Genomic DNA, 20,311 nt, shown 5'->3' with positions numbered 1-20,311 from the left:
ATGACCAGCTCCTCAGGTTCTCTACTGAGGGGACTTTTAAGTAATATTTAGTGCTAGTGTATTTATTTCTTTACCATCAAGAAGATAGGTTTTCATTCCCTTTGCAAAAGTTAGATGATCAAAGTAATCAACAGCCTGTAATCCTTTGGACCTCCTTGGTCAGGAAAAATTCCATTGAGTACACTTTCTCAGAATATGTTGATCAATTCCTACATACAACTGCCAGCTTACTAAATAGTGATGTAGAGCCTAGGATAGGACCAAAAATTCAAATAGTTTTGCATCTCAGTGAGCATACTACAACAAGGGATTAGTATTTATACCAAAATTATACATAAATCGGAGTTTATGGGTGCGAGTGGCCACCTTACAGGCTTCCTAATTTTACTCCCATGAGAATATTCTCATTGGAATATGTTACATAGATGGTGGATGATTTACATTTTGTTGCAGCAAAGAGGAAGTCCCAATTCAAGATCAAGGCACAGGTGGGACCATTTATTTGTAACATGAGGGCAGCAGGTAAAGAGGTAGATTCACTTCTTAAAAAAATGAACTTCAAATTGGGATTTACCTAGTCATATGAACCTTTTGGAATCATCTCCAAGCTGAGAGTGGAACAAAAAAACACTCCCTACACTCACACTCCAAGACTAGAGACAGAGAAGTTCATGAATCAAAGTCAATGGGAGAAAAACACACTACACGAGGCAGAAGAATAGGTCATATCTACAACAACCTCACAGACTCCAGTACCTCAAGAGAAAAAATATAAGAGACGAACGGAGGAGGCTTCCCCTTCAGTGACAAAGATTGGAGTCAAAGAATTCCTGATTTACAAAAGGAAGAACATGACTAGTTCTCAACCAATTTTTCAGCAAGAAGATGAGGGGAAATCCACCATAGTCCTAAGAGGATATCATGCTTCCATAAGAGGAGAATATATATTCATAGGATATACATCTTTCTCGACTTCCTAAGATCCCCCAGATATGACTCAGACATTAGAATTGGTTTAGGACGAGGATGAACCAAATATTTTTGCAAAGTATAGAGAAATTTAGAAGAAGAATGAGTAGCTAAAGGCCTCCACATACAACCAATTCTAGAAGAAAACAACCTCTTCACAACACATGCTTCTTTCGGCCTTTGACACAGAGAAAGGGAAAATGAAAATTGCTTTTCTCCAAGCACAGATTCCATTTCCCAAGACTCCAGTTGATTACAAGAAATTTGTTTTGTCCTTTGATAGTGAGAAGATTCACCCCATCGACCAAATAGACCTACATAAACAAACTGGAGAAATGTTGTACTCAACCTTGACCAACACTGCCATGAAATATTCCAAGTTTCAGGCCTCACTTAGCAAAATACAATCATAATTAAAACTTGAAAAGATTTCATCTTTGGGTGAGGACACCAAGGTTAAATCATTGGAGGACCTAGTGATTAAACTGGGGTATGACCCCAAAGATGTAAAAGTAGAACAGGAGATTGTAATGAGGAAAAATGTAGACATAGTAGCATTGAGGAAACAATGCAAGCTTCCCTACACTAAAGATCCCAAGCTAAGGAAGTTGGGGAGCTTGAGAAAGAAAAAGACAACATGTTCAAGATAATAATTGAACAAAGCATCTAGATTAAGGATATGGAAGTGGAGATGGAAAAAATGCTCAAGGAAAAGGATCAATCATCATAGCTAGCTATAGTGCCTCTAACATCAGTCCCTATTTGAGTATCTACAACAGCAGGAGCATCTACATCGACCGTAACACTAGCACCACATACAGATTATCCAAATGAGTTAGTCAAAGACATGGAAGACTTATCCATTCAAGCGCGGGAAATTGAATGTTAAAGACTCAGCTCAAAACTCTACAGTATTAGAAACTACAGATAGACAATTCTTATGTAGCAGAGTTGCAGAAAACTCACGGGTTCACTCTAAAGATTGAACAATTAGAAAGTGAGTCAGCCATGGCCAAAACTTTGGCACAAGCAAAGGAGACCATATAGATAGAGATTAATGAGGCCATGAAGGAAATATGGCTCTTATTTCAAATTATATATTTGAATAGAAAGAGGTTATTAGGAAATAAAAAGAAGCAGTTGCAGAGATAAAGACACATTTGGCATAGAAACCTGGAGAATATGCAACACTGATAATGATCCTGAATTCAAAAACCAAGGAGGAGTTAGAAGAATGATAAGTTGAAGAAAAAACATAAACAATTTTAGAAGTGAGAAGGGTCCTGACTAAGAGGAACGTGGTGCTGAAATTAGAAAATAAATGTCACAACATGGAGTCTAGTGTATTGAAATTTCATAGGAAGTTTAATGCACTTAATCTGAAAGGACTTATAGGACTGATTGTAAGTGGAGACCAGCTGATCAATTTGAAGGACTACCATCATAAGTTATAGACTATTGCTCGGGATAAATCAAAGTTTTGCGGGTATTAAAGGAAGTATCGCAGGGAAGGATTTTCTGGAAGCTATAGAGTTCGACATGTTCATCAAGCACGAGATCAAGCACCTATTTCTCATCAAGCCTACTTTTCAAAAGTATACTGAGGTAGATGAGACTTGCAGGAAGTTAATAAAGTTTTCTATCCTAAGTGAAGAGCATTGGGAAAAATTATGTGAAGTTATGGAGTAAAACAATTTCACCTCCAACAATAAGACATTAGGAAAACACTTTTTGAGGCATAGTCATCAACATCCATCCTCGAGAATAGTGCCAGTAGCTTTAGTAGTTTCATATTTCCTATATTTTTGTTTTATTTTTGTAAAAAATCTTTAAGATATTTTGTAATAAATCTTGATATTTTATGTCAAGATATTGAGATAGAATTTGTATAAATACTTCAGAATTCGAAGTATTCATGTTGTGATTTATCAAAAAAGGATTACCATTTGATGTAAAGTTGTTCACTGTGCTCAAATGATTAATTCTTAGTAATACAAAAACTTGTTTCAAGATACATGTGTCAGACTCATTGGTGAATTTTTCTCTCATGTTAATGTGTTTTCTCTCTGTCATCACATATGTTTTCCTTATTTGGTTTGTTAAAAGAAAAATAAGAAATTGAATTTGTTTAATTGCACTCAATTATGTCTTATGAACAATAATTGATGTTTTCCAACTGATTTTAAATATATAATTCTTAAATGCTCTATGTTTAATTGATCCTTAATCTGTTCCTTTGTCTCACTTCACAAAGCTCATAAGATCTATTAGTCTACCTACCTTGCCCTGTTATACTTGTCTGTTAACTCTGCAATTGATCTACTTAAAGTTGATTTACTCCATTGCCCAATGGCTTCCTATTATAGTTTCAACTAAACAATCGAAAAAAATAAATTATGAGCTTTACATCTAGCCTAAAATCCCATTACAAACAAATCTAAACCTAACAGAGAGATCCCTCTCTGAGTTTAGAAGGGCTAGCTTCTAAACTTAAAAGTGGTTCGTTGGTTACCTCTCCTTAGGAAATTAATGAGTGCTAACAACCATAAGGATCACCTCCTTCTCCATTGAACTACTACATCATCAATTAGGTCTTGCATCCATCCATTTAACAGTTACAAGTAAATACATGAAATAACCATAACATGAACCAGTCATTTAACCATGGTTATAACCAGCGTAAAACCATATAAATATCAGAGATATGGAAGCCATTAAATCCACATATAAACAAGTACAAAAGTAAGAGAACTTAGATTTTATTAATCATAGGCAAATCCGACCAGGTTTGGGACTTCCACATACCACTCGATCATAAACATGGCTGAACCAAATCTCTCTTTCAACCAATCACCCTCGCGCCATATTCCAAGCATGAATGTGGGATCTCATAGAAAAACCAAGCGAATATAGAGGTTAAACCATCTCCACCCTCATCAAATCGTGATCACACCAAAACCGGTGCTCTAATCACAACCAAAAAGAACTTGGAATGACATATGGAATCCATCACTATACTTAAGGAATTTTATGTCTCCTTGTCTCTGAGTATTTTTAACAATCCAATCCCGGATCACTATGCCCTAAAATGAGACTAGTCTCTCAGGCATTACCGTAATCCAAACCCATATCACTATGCCTTAAACTAAGAATTCTCCTTAGCATTTATCGTGTATCCTACCAAAACTGGTCAAGGGATTCGTAGGCCCTTGGGAATGAAACTTGAGACCACCTCTGACCCGGATTCCAAAATCCATATGGAAAACAAAAGCTTAAAACCCGAAATAAACATCCCAACATACCATGGCATCTAGAAAATGCAAGGCTAGGCTGAAAACAACTGTCATAACCCAGAAAAGTCATGCCATCAACAATAAGAGAACCATACACCAACATGAAAAGTCATGCATGTCCAAAACAACTATGAAATCACACATGCAAAATATTATGTGCAAGTATTCCTGCATAAGTTACTTAATCCTGCTTTCCTTTCCTTGATCCTTGCTTGCCTTCCTTTCCCTTCGTTTGTTTTTCCTTCCTTGATCCAAAGTTAGAGTTCTCCAAGAAAACTCTAAGTGACCAAGACATTGAGAGAGAGAGAGAGAGAGAGAGAGAATAATGAGAGAGCTCCAAACTTGAACTTGACAAAAGCCATGAACCGGTCCTCAGAAGCCTTTTTTTGCATGAGGCCTCTAATTTCTTCTTTTTCCATTATTTTCCTTCACTTTCCTCCCACATACAACTTGTGACCTTTCAACTTACTTTTCTCCTAGTTTCTTTTATTTTCATAAATAAATGTGCCAAAATGACTTTTAATGCCATTTCCTTTGCCAATTTTCGTTAGCGAAAACACACACCCAATGATGCCCACTAGGATATCTTTACCCAACATTCAGCTTGGTATAAGTGTCCCTTACCTATGGTCTTATTTTGCCTTTATTAACTTTTATTACATGGAATTTTCACTAGGGTTGTTACAAAACCCTCCCCCTTGGGGAACACCATCCTCAGCATTAAACCACACCAAGAGCTCAACAAAAAGGATGAAAAGAAAACATATTGCCAATGGGGTTTTATAACTAGCTCATTACAATATTTATAATGGAAGACCTGATCAGAAGAAAAACAACATCACAACATGACAATATAACAACCATAATAATATGACACCCATACTGCTTATTAGAGCTTTATAACTTAGCTCGTGGAAGTATATACATCCACACACACACACACACACACACACACACACATACACACACACACACACACACACACACACACACACACACACACATATATATATCAAAACATCAACACAACATATGCCAAACATATACCAACATCAAACCAAAGCTGCTTTGCCTCAACTGGTAAACAATGAAGGATACAGGACCTGCATCTGATCCACCATCTCCCATGTATATTCTTCAGGCCCAAAGTGGTTCCACTTCACATTAACTTTCTCTATGGCTATGTTCCTGAGCATGAGATGTTTCTACTACAATATGCATTGAGGCTTCAACTGGAACTCTCCTTCTTGCTCCACCTACAATACAAACTAATCAATAACGTGATGAAAATCCTTTATATACTTCTTAAGCAATGAAATATGGAAAAAAATCATGTACTTTCACTATTGGAGGTAGTGCTGATCGATATGCCACTGGTCCAATCCTCTCAAAGTTCTCAAAAGGCCCACAATATTATGGTGCCAACTTGGCACATGAACTAATCCTTAAAGATATTTTCATGGGCTTGATGCGCAAATACACATATTCCTCAACCTAAAACTCCTTGAATACCATGTATTGATCCACATATCTCTTATGTCTATTCTTCATTGCCTTCAGATTCCTCTTTATAACCTACATTTTCTTCTCCATGTCTGCCAGCATATCCAGTCCAATAAGTACCCTGTTCACTGGATCACTCCAACTGATAGGAGTATTACAACTCTTCCCATACAATGACTTGAAAGGACTCATCCTCAACGACTCTTGATAACCATTGTTGTATGTAAACTCAACCAAAGGAAGATACTCCTCCCATTTCATCTGTTGTTGCATCATGTACATTCTCAGCATATCCTCCAAAATCCTATTGACCCTCTCTATTTGTCCATTTTTCTATTGATGATAAGTTGTACTGAAGGCAAACTCTATACCCCATCCTGCAAATATCTCCTTCCAAAAATTGTAAGTGAACTTGCACCCCTATCTGACACAATCTTCTTCAGAACACCACGCAGTCTCACTATCTGTCTAACGAAGACCTATGCTACCTCACTAGTTGAATATGTAGTCTTCACTGGAATGAGGTGAGCTACCTTGCTCAACCTTTCAGCCACAACCATAATAGAATCTTATTTCTTCACTGTCCTTGGAATACCTGTAGTGAAATCCATTGAAATGACCTCCGATTTCCATTTTGAAATTGGAATAGTCTATAGTAAACCACCTGGATGCTTGCATTCCGTCTTTACCTGCTGACAATCTAAACATCTAGCCATGAACTCTGCCACTTCCTTCTTCAGATTTGGCCTATAGTAAAACTTCTTTATCGTCATCAACATCTTATGATATCCTGCATGACCCGAGTATGGCTTGACATGAAACTCCCTTAAGATAAGCTTCTTCAACTCACTACAATTCAGGACATAGATTCTATCCTTGAATCTCACCCAACCATATACTGTGAGACAATAGTCTACATCCTGATCACCTGTACCTGTACTCTGATATAACCTTTGGATGATCTCCATGTATTTTTCATCCCATTTTCCTACCTGCAAGACCCTATCTTGTAAATCTATCCCATAAGAGCTCATAATTGTTATATGATTTAGTTGTGCCTTCCTGCTAAGAGAATCTGCAACTCGGTTCTCATTCCCTTTGATGTATATGATCTCAAAGTCAAACTCAATAAGGGTGGCCAAACATCTAGCTTTCTTGCCATTTATATTTGGTTGGTCAAACAAATGCCTCAACCTAATGTGATTTCTCATTAGTACAAATCTCCTGTCAAGAAGATAGTGCCTCCACATCTTCAATGCATGTATGATCATCACTGTGCGTTGGATAGTTTTTCTCGTTCTCATTCAATTTTCATGATTCATATCACACTACATGTCCTTCTTGCATGATAACTCCACCAAGTCCTCTCTTGCAAGCATATGTACACACTACAGACTCCTTGTCAAGATCCGCAATCTTTAGCACTGGTGCATGTGTCAACAACTGCTTAAGCTTCCCAAAATTATCCTCACATTCATCTGTCCATTCAAACTTCTTATATTTCCTCTGCAATGACGTGATAGGATATGAAATGTGTTGTATCTTATATTGTGTTTTAAGTTTATTTATCAATTTTATCACAATACGCGGTCTAAAATCACTACAAGGGTTCAACCTCATGAAGCTTATTTTCTTTACCCCCTGCAAAGTCTAAAAGAAATGAAGTATTTTATTTATTATATATCAAAATCACAAAGGAAACAATTGTTAAAGAATCAATCCATGTGATCAAGTCAAATTGCAATATAAATAGTTATATGGAGCGAGTCCCATTATATATATATATATGTGTGTGTGTGTGTGTGTGTGTGTGTGTGTTAGTGATATAATTAGATCGTAATCGCAAAAAAGTGCAGCGGGTAGTTATATAAAGTACTACCACGGGAATCACCAATTACCGATTGCGATGAGCAGTTAATGAAGCGCTAAATAGGTAGACCTGAAATATATATATACTATGTTGTAAAGTCCTGGTGGGTCCACTGCATTGTAAAGCCCCTTGTATAGATGCATATGGGTTTCATCAATTGCGATTTGCTATGACAGACCCGAAGAAATATATGTTGCATTTTATAATGACGGTGGGTCTGCAGTATCGTAGAACACTTTATATATATGTATATGGTTATGTTGATCGAGATTTGCAATAGGCCAGATCCGATATTAATTATGCAATGACTTATAACTCCGGCAGGTCCACAAAGCGTTTTATGCATATAGGTTGGTTCCTTTTCCAATTGCGATAAGCAATGGAGTTTCCAGACCCAATATTTGATACATTATGTTTAATACTTCTAGTGCATCCATGATATCGCATATTGTTAAGTTTTGTATTGATATATCATTTGAAAGGGCCAATTGCGATTTGCAATGGGAAGTCAACGGAGCACTGAAAAGGTAGAACCGATGGGTTTATGAAGCAGAATTAATTCTTTTTGAGTTCCATAATAGTCAAACGTTGCGTTGATTTCACTGTGTAAAGGGGAAAAATCAGTGTCAAAAGAAAATTCAAAGGAAGGTATTAGTGCGGTTCAATTGCATTTTGGCCAATTAAAGCACGGCTGATACATGCGTAAGCCCATATTTATGCACAAGTCAAAGTCAAACACTGTTTATTATGGTTAAAGTGGATTAATCATTATTAAAGCATCTATAGAAGAATTCAAGAGCCGATTAACAAAGCTGAAAAGCCAGCTGTCATTGCCATGTTCAGTTATTTTTTGTTATTTTATGTTCTTTGAGATGTCTTTACCCTCTGTGTAATATTTTGTAATAATTCTTACTTCAGATAGTTAGAGAAACAATTTTAGTAGTTTGACAGTTTCAGAGATCAGCAACTGTTTCACAATGTATAAAAAGAGGAAAATTTACAGAGAAGGGGTTGTTGGAATTTTGGATAACCTGAAGACTAAGCCACTATATTCCTGATATAACTATTGATTAATGAAAGAATCAGAAGTTTCCATGAAATGTTGGGTATAATTGTGTAACTTCTCTATCATGTGCCATCTTATGTTTTCTTCTTTCAAGTTTAGTAATGAAGCTGCAGGTCTGTATTTTATTATGTAGATAAAGTTAAAATCCCTTAAAAGAGAACTCCTATTCTTGAAGTTTTCATCTTCCTTTCTAAGTTATAGATAATAGTTTTTGTGTAAGGCAACATATTATCTTTAATTTCTCCAAGGGTCATAGATAATAGTTTCTGTGTCAAGCAGCATATTGTCTATGATTCAGTTCTCATTTTCATAATTCTTCTAAGTGACAGATAGTAGGTTCTGTGCTAAGCAACATATTATCTTTAACTTCTCCTTCAAGCTTTCTTCATTCATCATTTATATCTAGCAACAAATTGCATTCTAAGATTTTCCAGTCACACATGTATTAAGGGTTAAAGACCAAGTTTTCCAGGTCCTTCATTTGAGAACACAACAAGCAATAAAAGAGACAAATAAGTGACAACAAACAATAATCATTAATGTCTTAAGCATAATTTCTCCACAGCCAGGAAATTGGTTTCTTAAGGTACAACATTAATTAGTGCCATTGCCGGGGAGAGAATCCAAGAACACTTTTCCCTGGGTTTTCACTATTTTCCTCTGGTTGTTTAGTGAGGAGGAAATACTTGGTTGTTTTGAATAAAAGCAATAAAAGGTGACTCCATAATAACAGAGACAACAACTTGTAAAATAATTGAATAAGAACACTTTTCCGTAGGTTTATTAAGTTTGAAGCCGATCCTTGAGAGTGACAAGTTTCAGCAGTTGGTCGTACATTCACACCCGTGATTTTCACTTACAACATTAATTGGTGACTCTACTGCACTTTGACGTTTTATTATCTAGGTTTTAAGGGCTTTCCCTACATTCTTAGTCCATAAATTTGATCCATTTGATTTTACTGGGATCACTGGTTATCCTCATGATATGCCTGCATTTTATGCATGGAATGAGTATCTTCCAAAATTCAGTAGAAAGGAATATGAAGATCTGGCTCAGCACCTCCATGAGTTTCATGAATGCATGGAGCAGTAGGGCATCATTCATGAAGATGTGAAGATGAAGTTGTTTTTGTTTTCTTTGGACCTAGAAGCTAGGCTTTGGTTCAACTCTCTGCCTCTTTCAAGCATTTCATCTTTGAAAGATTTCCATTCAGTATTCAATTCTTCTTTTAAAATTTATTATCCACACAAGTCTCTTTTTGAATGTTGTTGTGAATATTATGATGTTAAAGAAACTTTAAAAGCTCATGATAATCCCATTGAAGAAACTAATTATCTTGTTGATAATATATCAAGCATTCAGAGAGGTTATAGCCAGACTAATTATGAGAAGGTCTCTGAAAGCAAAGAACTATCATTTTCTCAAAATAATGTGGAGAATTCTTCAATAATCTCCCAAGAAGAGAATTTTTTGAGCCAATTCCAAGAAAATCAAGAGAGTATTCAGAGAGAAGAAAGTTCAAACATGCATCAATAATTTCTGTTTAGCAGTCGAGAAGAGGAAGAAATAATTAAGTTGCAAATAAATCCCCAGAGATCTTATCTTGATAAATTTGATGGTCCTCCTATCTATAACGAAAATGGTTTAAATGGGGAGTAGGATGAAGCTCTTCAAGTTCATCAGTTGGGTGTTGAACATACAGGAAGAAGCTAGCAAGTGAGATATGTTGGACAACAATATATTGAGTGATCTATCATACAAAAGGAGACTATCTCATGTAAAAAGAAAGAGGATAAAGAGATTGTATATTAGTGCATTGAAGAACATGATGATGCCCATGGATCAGAGGTAAATAATCTATTTGAAGTTGATCATATGTTGTATAGTAATGTGAAAGAAATTTCTTTTTCTTCCCAAAGTTAGAATTGCAAATTATTTTCAATCAAAGCTTAGAGATGAAAAGTGGAGACATGAAAGTGACATAGATCATTTTCTTAAAGATGTTGCTGATTGTTCTGTTGAGCATATTATCCCAGTAGAAGGTTTAATTGAGCAGAAACCTTCATACATAGAGAATTTCTTTTTTGGAGCTGATTAGGACCATATTTTTTCTTATACTTTTAAAGATTCTATGGCAGATTACATGGAGGAATTTATCAACAGTCTACATATCCTACCTTATGGATATATCCCTAACTTTTGTTGTGAGCTGCCCTTATGCATAATTTATTTTTTGTTCAAGATGAATTGTATTTTCAAGATTAACTGGCACAATGGTACTAGATCAGGCACTAAGATGCTAACCTGCAACCACTGGAAGATTGACTTCACCTGATGAATATCAGTCATGCACATAGGTGGGAACCTGTACATAAATAAGCTCAGGTGTTGAAAATTTTGTTTTCAGTTCTAGTTCTTTAGTTTAATTTCAGTGGATAAATAAGGATGACTATCCCAGTTGGAAACCTATTTGCAAAGGTCTCAAACTTCAAGAATTTCAGGTTTCAGTTTATTAAATTTCAGGGTTTTCACAGTTTTGGACTCCATGCCCAACTAAGGCTACTGATCTACAATTCTCAATACTTTTCTATCAAAGCACAAGCACCCTATCACTTCAGATATCAGTGCGGGTTCATTGTATAAAATTTTCACACAGTTAAGTTTGGTGAAGCAATATATGACTCCATGCTCAATGGATAAGGCACTGATCTGCGGTTCTTAGTGCTTCTGTGGCAAAATCACTATCCCCAGTTGGAGCCAGATGTTGTAGCTTATATTGTGTTTTAAGCTTATTTATCAGTTTTATCACAATGCGCGGTCTAAAATCACTGCAGGGGTTCAACCTCAATGAAGCTCCCTTATTTTATTTACCCCCCGCAAAGTCTAAAAGAAATGAAGTATTTTATTTATTATATATCGAAATCACAAAGGAAACAATTGTTAAAGAATCGGCCCATGTGATCAAGTCAAATCACAATATAAATAGTTATATGGAGCGGGTCCCGTTATATATATGTGTGTTAGCGATGCGATTAGATCACAATTGCAAAAAAGTGCAGCGGGAAGTTATATGAAGTACTACCATGGGAATCATCGATTACCGATTGTGATGAGCAGTTAATGAAGCACTGAACAGGCGGACCCGAAATGTATATATACTATGTTGTAAAGTCCCAGTGGGTCTGCTACATTGTAAAGACCTTCGTATACATGCATATGGGTTCCACCAATTGCGATTTGCTATGACAAAGCCAAAGAAATATATGTTGTGTTTTATAATGACGGCGGGTCCGTAGTATCACAAAACGCTTTATATATATGTCTATGGTTATTCTGATTGCAATTTGCGATACGTTGGACCTGATATTAATTATGCCATGACTTATAACTCCAACGGGTCTACAAAGTGTTTTATGCATATAGGTTGGTTCCTTTGCCGATTGCAATGAGTGATGGAGTTTCTGGACCTGATATTTGATACATTATGTTTAATACTTCCGGCGTGTCCATGATATCACATATTGTTAAGTTTTGTATTGATATATCATTTCAAAGGGCCAATTGCGATTTGTGATGGGAAGTGAACAGAGCGCTGAAAAGGTAGAATTGATGGGTTTATGAAGCAGAATTAATTCTTTTTGAGTTCCATAATAATCAAAGGTTGTGTTGATTTCACTATGTAAAGGGGAAAAATCAGTGTTAGAGGCAAATTAAAAGGAAGGTAATTAGTGTGGTTCAATTTCGTTTTGGCTAATTAAAGTGCGCCTGAAACATGTGTAAGCCTAGATTTATTCACAAGTCAAAGTCAAACACTGTTTATTATGGTTAAAGCGGATTAATCATTATTAAAGCATCTACAGAAGAATTCAAGAGCTGATTAAGAGAGCTGAAAAGCCAGCTGTCATTGCCATGTTCAGTTATTTTCTGTTATTTTATGTTCTTTGAGATGTCTTTACCCTCTGTGTAATATTTTGTAATAATTCTTAGTTCAGATAGTTAGAGAAACAATTTTAGTAGTTTGAGAGTTTCAGAGATCAGCAACTATTTCACAATGTATAAAAAGAGGAAAATTTACAAAGAAGGGGTTGTTGGAATTTGGATAACCTGGAGACTAAGCCACTGTATTCCTGATATAGTTGTTGATTAATGAAAGAATCAGAAGTTTCCATGAATTATTAACTTCTCTGTCATGTGTCATCTTATGTTTTCTTCTTTCAAGTTTAGTAATGAAGCTGCAGGTCTGTATTTGCTTATTTAGATAAAGTTAAAATCCCTTAAAAGAGCACTCCTATACTTGAAGCTTTCATCTTCCTTTCTAAGTTATAAATAATAGTTTCTATGTAAGGCAACATATTATCTTTAATTTATCCAAGGTTCATAGATAATAGTTTCTGTGTCAAGAATTGTCTATGATTGAGTTCTCATTTTCATAATTCTTCTAAGTGACAGATAGTAGGTTCTGTGCTAAGAAGCATATTATCTTTAACTTCTCCTTCAAGCTTTCTTCATTCGTCATTTATATCTAGAAACAACTGGAATTCTGAGATTTTCCAGTCACACATGTATTAAGGGTTAAAGACCAAGTTTTCCAAGTCCTTCATTTGAGAACAAAACAAAAAATAAAGAGGCAAATAAGTGACAACAAACAATAATCATTAATGTCTTAAGCATGATTTCTCCAAAGCCAGGAAATTGGTTTCTAAACGTACAACAAAATGCATGAGAAATTCCTAATGAATCACAATTAGTAACCCGCCAATCCCATAAATGATCTCACCTCATCCACATTATTAGGAGCTTCCCACTCCATGATAGCCCTTATCACTTTTGGATCCACTGCTATGCCATCGTTGGAGACAACATGCCCCAAATAATGTACCTCCATCTGAAAGAAGCTGCACTTGCTAAGCTTATCATACAACTGATGCTCTCTTAGCAATCTCAACATTGCTACTAAATGTTCGACATGCTCTTCCTCATTTTTAGAATATACCAGTATGTCATCAATGAATACAATAACAAACTTATCTAGGTAAGGATGCAACACACTATTCAAAAAACACATAAATGTAGCTAGAGCATTAATCAAAATCAATGGAACAACAACAAACTCATAATGCCCATAATTGGTCTTGAACACAACCTTGAAGATATCCTCTTCCTTTGTGCATACTTGATGGTATCCCAATCTCAAGTCGATCTTGGAGACCACCGCTCCTCCCTTTAGCTGATCAAACAAATCATCAATACCTGGAAAAGGGTATCTGTTCTTGATTGTTACTTTGTTCAGCTGCCTATAATCAATGCAAAATCTAAGAGTACTATATTTCTTCTTTACGAACAACATTGGTGCACCCAAAGGTGATACACTTGGCCTAATGTATCCCTTGTCAAGCATCTCCTTTAACTGCAACTTCAACTCTACCAACTTAGGTGTTCTCATCCTGTAAGGTTCTTTTGATGTTGGAGCTACCCCTAGCACTAACTCAATAGATAAATCTACCTCCTTGTGAGGTGGAAACTCTATAATGTCATCAGGGAATACATCTTGAAACTGCTACAAAACTAGGTACCTACTCAATACATCTGCATCCTCAACCTCCTTACCCTTGTCACAAGAAATTTGAACTACAAAGATCACACAACCTTTTCTACAACTACACTTAGCCTGCATAGTGGTAACCATCCTCACTGATGTAGGCTTCTTCTTTCCTTGCAAAGTCCTCTTTTCCTCACTATCATCCACACACTTAATGGCCTTGTTGAAGAAATCCACTTTAGTTATGTGAAGCTATAGCTTATCCATACCCAAAAGCATGTTATGCAATCCCAATGGAAACATATTCAAGTGTGGAAACTCAAATGCACAAGATATTAACCAATGGTGAACCTGCTTCTTTGTACCTATAGCTAATTGTACCAACCAAGATTTTGCATGCACTTGTTTTTTCAAACCACACTTCTCCACCAGGTTGTTATAGACAATTTTGTGCCTTACAGCAACAGGCATGAATTGTCAATAATCCAAGGGATCCAAAGTTCCCTAAACATGATGTTCCTACCCCTAGAGGAACAAGGTCAACAAACCAACAGCTCTCAGATCAGTTCTCCACCTGAAAACACTCAAAAACAAGAAATCCTGAAATCAAAGCAGGTGCTCCACTAGGCTTCTGCGCTGAAACACAACTCCTCCATGGTGTACCTGTGTTGCAAAGCAGGTAGAACAAAGGCCACCTGCGTTGAGCGAGATTGGACAAGTGGCACACTGAGTCATTGCTCCAAAAATGACACTTGGATCAGGGATTTCGCCTTGTGATGAGTCAGAGGCTCTGTTTCTCCAAGTGGAAGCAAGGTTCTCCAAGTGGACTCAAGAACTGGAGATCAACTGAAGAGAGAGAGGACACAAGGCAACTACACATCAGTTGCAAGCTGACTCATCCTTTCTCAATTCATCTATATATTGAGCTCTCTCCTATGAGCTCAGGAGGCTGTAATTTTGTGCAAAGTAATGCTATGCTGTTGGTTTCACTATAGAGCTATTGGGTGATTGCTTGAGGGAGGTGAAGAGGAGAAATTCTTTCTGCTGGGAGGTGTTGTTGGATTGGGGCCTTCAATGGTTGTAACTCTCTCAGAACTTTACTTCTTCATTAATAAAAGCTATTGAGGTTCTTCTATATGCTCTTGTTTCAATGATATATTGTGATAATTGTATATTTGATTTACACTAATCCTTGAATCAGTTATGATTGCATGTTGCTTGTAGTTTCCTTCTTTGCTATTTTGCAGGATCTCATTGTAGCTGGGCCAGCAATAGAGCAAGGAGCTAGGAGCAAGCAGCCATAGAGAAGAGTTTGGATTCGACATTAAGCGCAAGGCAACGGTTAGTGCATTCTTTCATTCTCTTTTGCTTTCATAAAGAAGTAAATCTTCAGTAGTTTCCTTTACAGTTGTTGCTGAGGTACTATCACCCTTAGAGTGGGATAGGGTCATTCGAATCAGATACTTTTCCCTACAACAAACTGGCGACTCCGCTGGGGAACGTATCTATTTGATTGTTTGTAGTATTTTGCTATTCATTTCCTGAACAAAAGAGTACCAAATCGAAAAGCTTTTGACTATATCAAAAGCGAAGTAGAGGGCAGCTACTCTAGCTCATTTCTGAGCATGTTCATGATTTGAAGAGCTGATCTACAAGGATCCTTGTAAGCTCTTAGTGATAGCTTTTCATCCTCCTAATCATCCCTTTGAGTGTGCTTGACTGATTGCTTCTGATTTGAGCAAAAACCGTGAATTTTTGAGAAAATTGTGACCCGGAAACTGAGAAAACGCAACTTTCGTTTTCCAAAGCAGGTAGTACACAGGCTACCTGCTTTGCAACGCAGGTCCCGAAGGGGCTACCTGCACTGAGAGCCAGACTGGCTGAGCAGCACCTGCGTTGGCCCAATTTTGCCTAGTGCAGTTGGGGTTTCCTCCCTTTCTCTTGCCTGTTTTCACTATAGATTTGGCAGCCAGTTACCAGTCTTGTACCAGTTCTGAAACCAACCTTACTTGCCATCATTCAGCCTCTGTTATATAACGAAATTTTACTTGTTCTTTGTATTTCTTACTTCATTTACAAATTCCCATAACGAAGAGTAAACTAGTCTTGCTTTGGCCTCTTAGATCTGAACCTGTGTTAGGCATTTTGCTGGTCTAAAGAGTTAGCTTGTTTGATGTCCATAGCTGATTAGTCATTTTACTTTCGTCATTATGGTTTGATTTCATGTATTTCCAGTGATTAAACAAGTAAATCTTAAGGTGTCTTTTGATTGTGGACAAACTTGTTTGTTTTCGCTTTAAATCGAAATCAAAGTTAAATAACAACTTTCCTTTTGTAATACATCAACATTAAGAAAGGGAAAAGAAAATACATGCATTGTGCATTTTGCATTTGACTGTTTGCATGATGATTTAGGAGAAAGTGCATTAGTTTGTGCTGTATGAACTGTGTGAAAAGATATGCCTTTCTTCTCCCTCAGTAGTTAAGATTTTCATCAGTCAAGAAGATTTGAAAAAGCTTGCTTCTCATCTTAGGCTGCATTTAGGAATTTGTCATATACATCTCGTGGTGATCCTTAAAGGCAAACTGCTAAACAAGATCAACATTAAAATAAATTCAATTTACATAACAACGCTTTGTAACATAACGCAAACACATAGAGGTCTAGGTAGAGACGTGTTCCGGCGTCGTTAAACGTAGTGACTGTCGATCTCTACGAAGGTGGGTGATTCCTCCTGAGAGTCGGTGGCACTAATACGGACTTGTGCTCCCACGTACCGTCGCGTATATATTGGGAGACCCCTATAGGAACAAAGCCTTTATCCATAGGAAGCCGTGTCGGCCGCCCTACTGATCGCGATGCAGTGAACACAGCATTCACGAAGATCGACCACCCGTACCGTAAAACGTATTCTGTGGTTTCGCGAAAAGTTTGGCACACCCTCTGCCTAGATCTCCAGAGCAGTTTCTTTTGGCCTTTTTAAAACTCTATAACTGAAAAATTCCAACCGAGCATTTGTCACTTCGGGCTCGTTAATACATCGAAGGAGACTAGAGTCATCTTTAGCTTTTTCTCGACTCTTAAAACATGAAAAAGCAAAGTTGTGTCTAAAGCGTCGTTAATAAAATTTATTTTAAACGGAACATAATCACCTCCTATTCCTGCGTTGATCTTCGAAGTTAGTCTTTTGGCATCGTAAGTTCTTGTAGAATCGCTAAAATCTTTTGGATAGACTCAAAATGTCTGAACAACCGTCAACATCTAGGACTGTGTCGTCCGACACAGCAACAGCAGAGCCTCCTGCTGCCACTCCAACGATGTTTGCTGGTATACCATCTGTCCCGGCAAATTGCCAACAACAAGCCAGAGTCCCATCAGGGACAACAATATGGTTAGTTCCTATTTCTTCATCCGGATTATCATCTGGTACTTCTTATGTTGAAACTCAACAAATTGATCCAATGTGTCTTCAAAGGCCAATTTACCCTTTAAGTGCTGGATTTCCACCATGTGGAGGGCAGTATGCTCTTTCATTGCTCCCTCCCAGAGAACAACCATGTGGGAGTTTACAACAAAGTTCAGGTCAAACTGGAATCACATCTAGCGGTTGGGTACCAATACTGCCTCAACAATCAGGAGTTGCATATTCAATGCAACCAGTACACCCTGTGTCGAATATTCCCACCACACCTGCTACGGCGAATGCGTCGCAAGTACAAGCGCTACCTGTTGTAATACAACAACCTCTTGTCTCGGTGGCTCAATCACAATCTCAGGGTAGTGCCTCCTTATCTGGAGCGACTCAGGCTCAAACAAGTACTGTGACTCCTCATCTTGGTCAACAGCAAATGGTCCAACAACCAGAGCTGGTTCAATCTCAACGACCGCCATTCCAGCAATCATATCAAGGACCTGAGCAACAAGTCTTTGTGAGTAATGGGCAACCATGCTATAATGGTTATACCCATCAACTTTGTCAAAGTTTTCAGCATTATGCTGGTCTACAAAGACCCATTGCTCAGGCGATACCATCTTATCCTGGATATGCTTTGCCTAACCTGAGCCAACAGTTGCCCTTTGTAGCGACTCTAGAATTGCCAGATCTAAACCGGCTGACGAATGATCCAATTGCTTATGCCCCTTTGTGGCCAGCGATTCCGCATAAACTTCCATCGGACATCCCTAAATTCAATGGAAATCCAGGTGAAGATCCGTCGAATCATGTGATGACATTCCACCTATGGTGTTCATCAAACACCCTGAATGATGATTCGATAAGACTTCGCCTCTTCCAGAGGACATTGACAGGTCCAGAGGCTAAATGGTACATTGAATTGCCAAGAGCCTCTTTCGACAATTTCAGCTCCTTAGCCACGACTTTCTTAACCCATTTTCAATTACCGATAAGGTATGAAACAGGAACAGAACTCCTTACCAACTTCAAACAGACAACGGCCACTCACATATCTGATCATATACATGAGTGGCGACGTCGTCGTAGGATGGTGAAAACTTACGTTCCCGATCAGCTATTAGCTGAATGGTTTATAAAGTCGTTACTTCCGGCTATAACAGAAGATGTGGCCAAGGGAGGAGTTGTAACAGAGGAGCAAGTCATTGCTCGTGCTCAATACTTAGACTTACTATATACTCAGTCGGGCACGCTCTACGACAAAATACCTGATGCCCCTAGACCTGAATTTTCAATTCCTCCCCCTCCTGAATCGAATACTAACTCTCACGCCAATAATGGCGTGACTGGCAAACACAAAATTTCTAGTCAAAATTCAAATGAGGAACTTCTTGCCTCAGAAGTAAATGCCATGTCGACCGACAAGGGCAAACAACTGAAGCAACCAGGGGGCAAGAAGATAAAGAAAAGGAAAGGGAGACCCCCGACAGGGTGTCATATATGCGATGAGGATCATTGGACGAAAGATTGTCCACATATACCTGAAGTTAAGAAACTCTTCAAGAGTTCAAAAACCCCAACAGTATTGACTGATCCGTTCCCTAATCCAAGCCAAAATCTGGTTGCCAATCAAAATGCTTCCCGATCCCAAGTGCTTATGTTGTCCACCTCAAAGCAGCAGAATAATGCTTTGACAAGGAATAAAGGTTACCGGAATCCACAGCGGTCGAATAACAAGGCTGATAAACAACCTAGCAGTTCGACAATAACTTTGAACGAAGTTGTGCCACCCATCGTTTCTAAACCAATGATAAAGTCGCCAAAGGGAGTAGTACACAAGTCTACATTTAATCCTCGTGAAAAAATAACACAGGATTATAATATAATAGAGGACCTGACCCAATCGTCGTCCGCTATGTCGACACTTGAGGTAGCGCAAAATTGCACCTCCCAAGAGCAAGCTTTATTATCATCCATAGGTGGGATTGGCCCAATGGATTCCAATCTTGTGGCCTTTGATCATAAAGGATATGACCCTAAGTTACCAGCTCAACTAGCTTTCCTTATTCAAGTGAAAGCCCTCAACAAGACTGTTCATCGAACAATTATTGATGAGGGGGCATCTACATGTCTTATGTCGATGAGTTGCTGGAAAAATTTAGGCTCACCACCCTTGTCGAAATCGTCAACGACATTAAAAGCATTTGATGGACGATCATACACTCCATACGGGATTTTAAGTAACTTGCAAGTTGAACTGGGGGGAAAAACAGTAGAATTTGATGTTGAAGTAATCGATGGAAACCTTGATTACAACATCCTATTGGGAAGGCCCTGGATATATGCCATGGCCGCAGTTGTGTCGACCTACTTCAGGAAGATTGCATTTCCCTTTCAAGGAGGGATTACAGTCGTCGACCAACAAACTTTCCTCCCCGACAGTTCACAAGTTACGGGAAGCATTCCAATGATCCATGGAAGCGATCATTCGCTTCGAAATATTGGAGTAGGTCTCCTAAAAGACCCTGCCTTAATGGGTACTTTTGCCCTACCGCCGGCGGGTAATCTGGCGGAAGTAGCCACAGTGGAAACCTACAATTTGAAATCTTCTATATCTAACGGATTCGGAAGATTCCTAAACATTTTATCAGCATG

Source organism: Pinus tabuliformis, chromosome 5_1, assembly GCF_031772625.1.
Source record: "Pinus tabuliformis cultivar Carrire ecotype Pingquan chromosome 5_1, CPIR1, whole genome shotgun sequence".
NCBI classification, from domain to species: domain Eukaryota; kingdom Viridiplantae; phylum Streptophyta; class Pinopsida; order Pinales; family Pinaceae; genus Pinus; species Pinus tabuliformis.
This window is presented reverse-complemented; position numbering follows the sequence as displayed.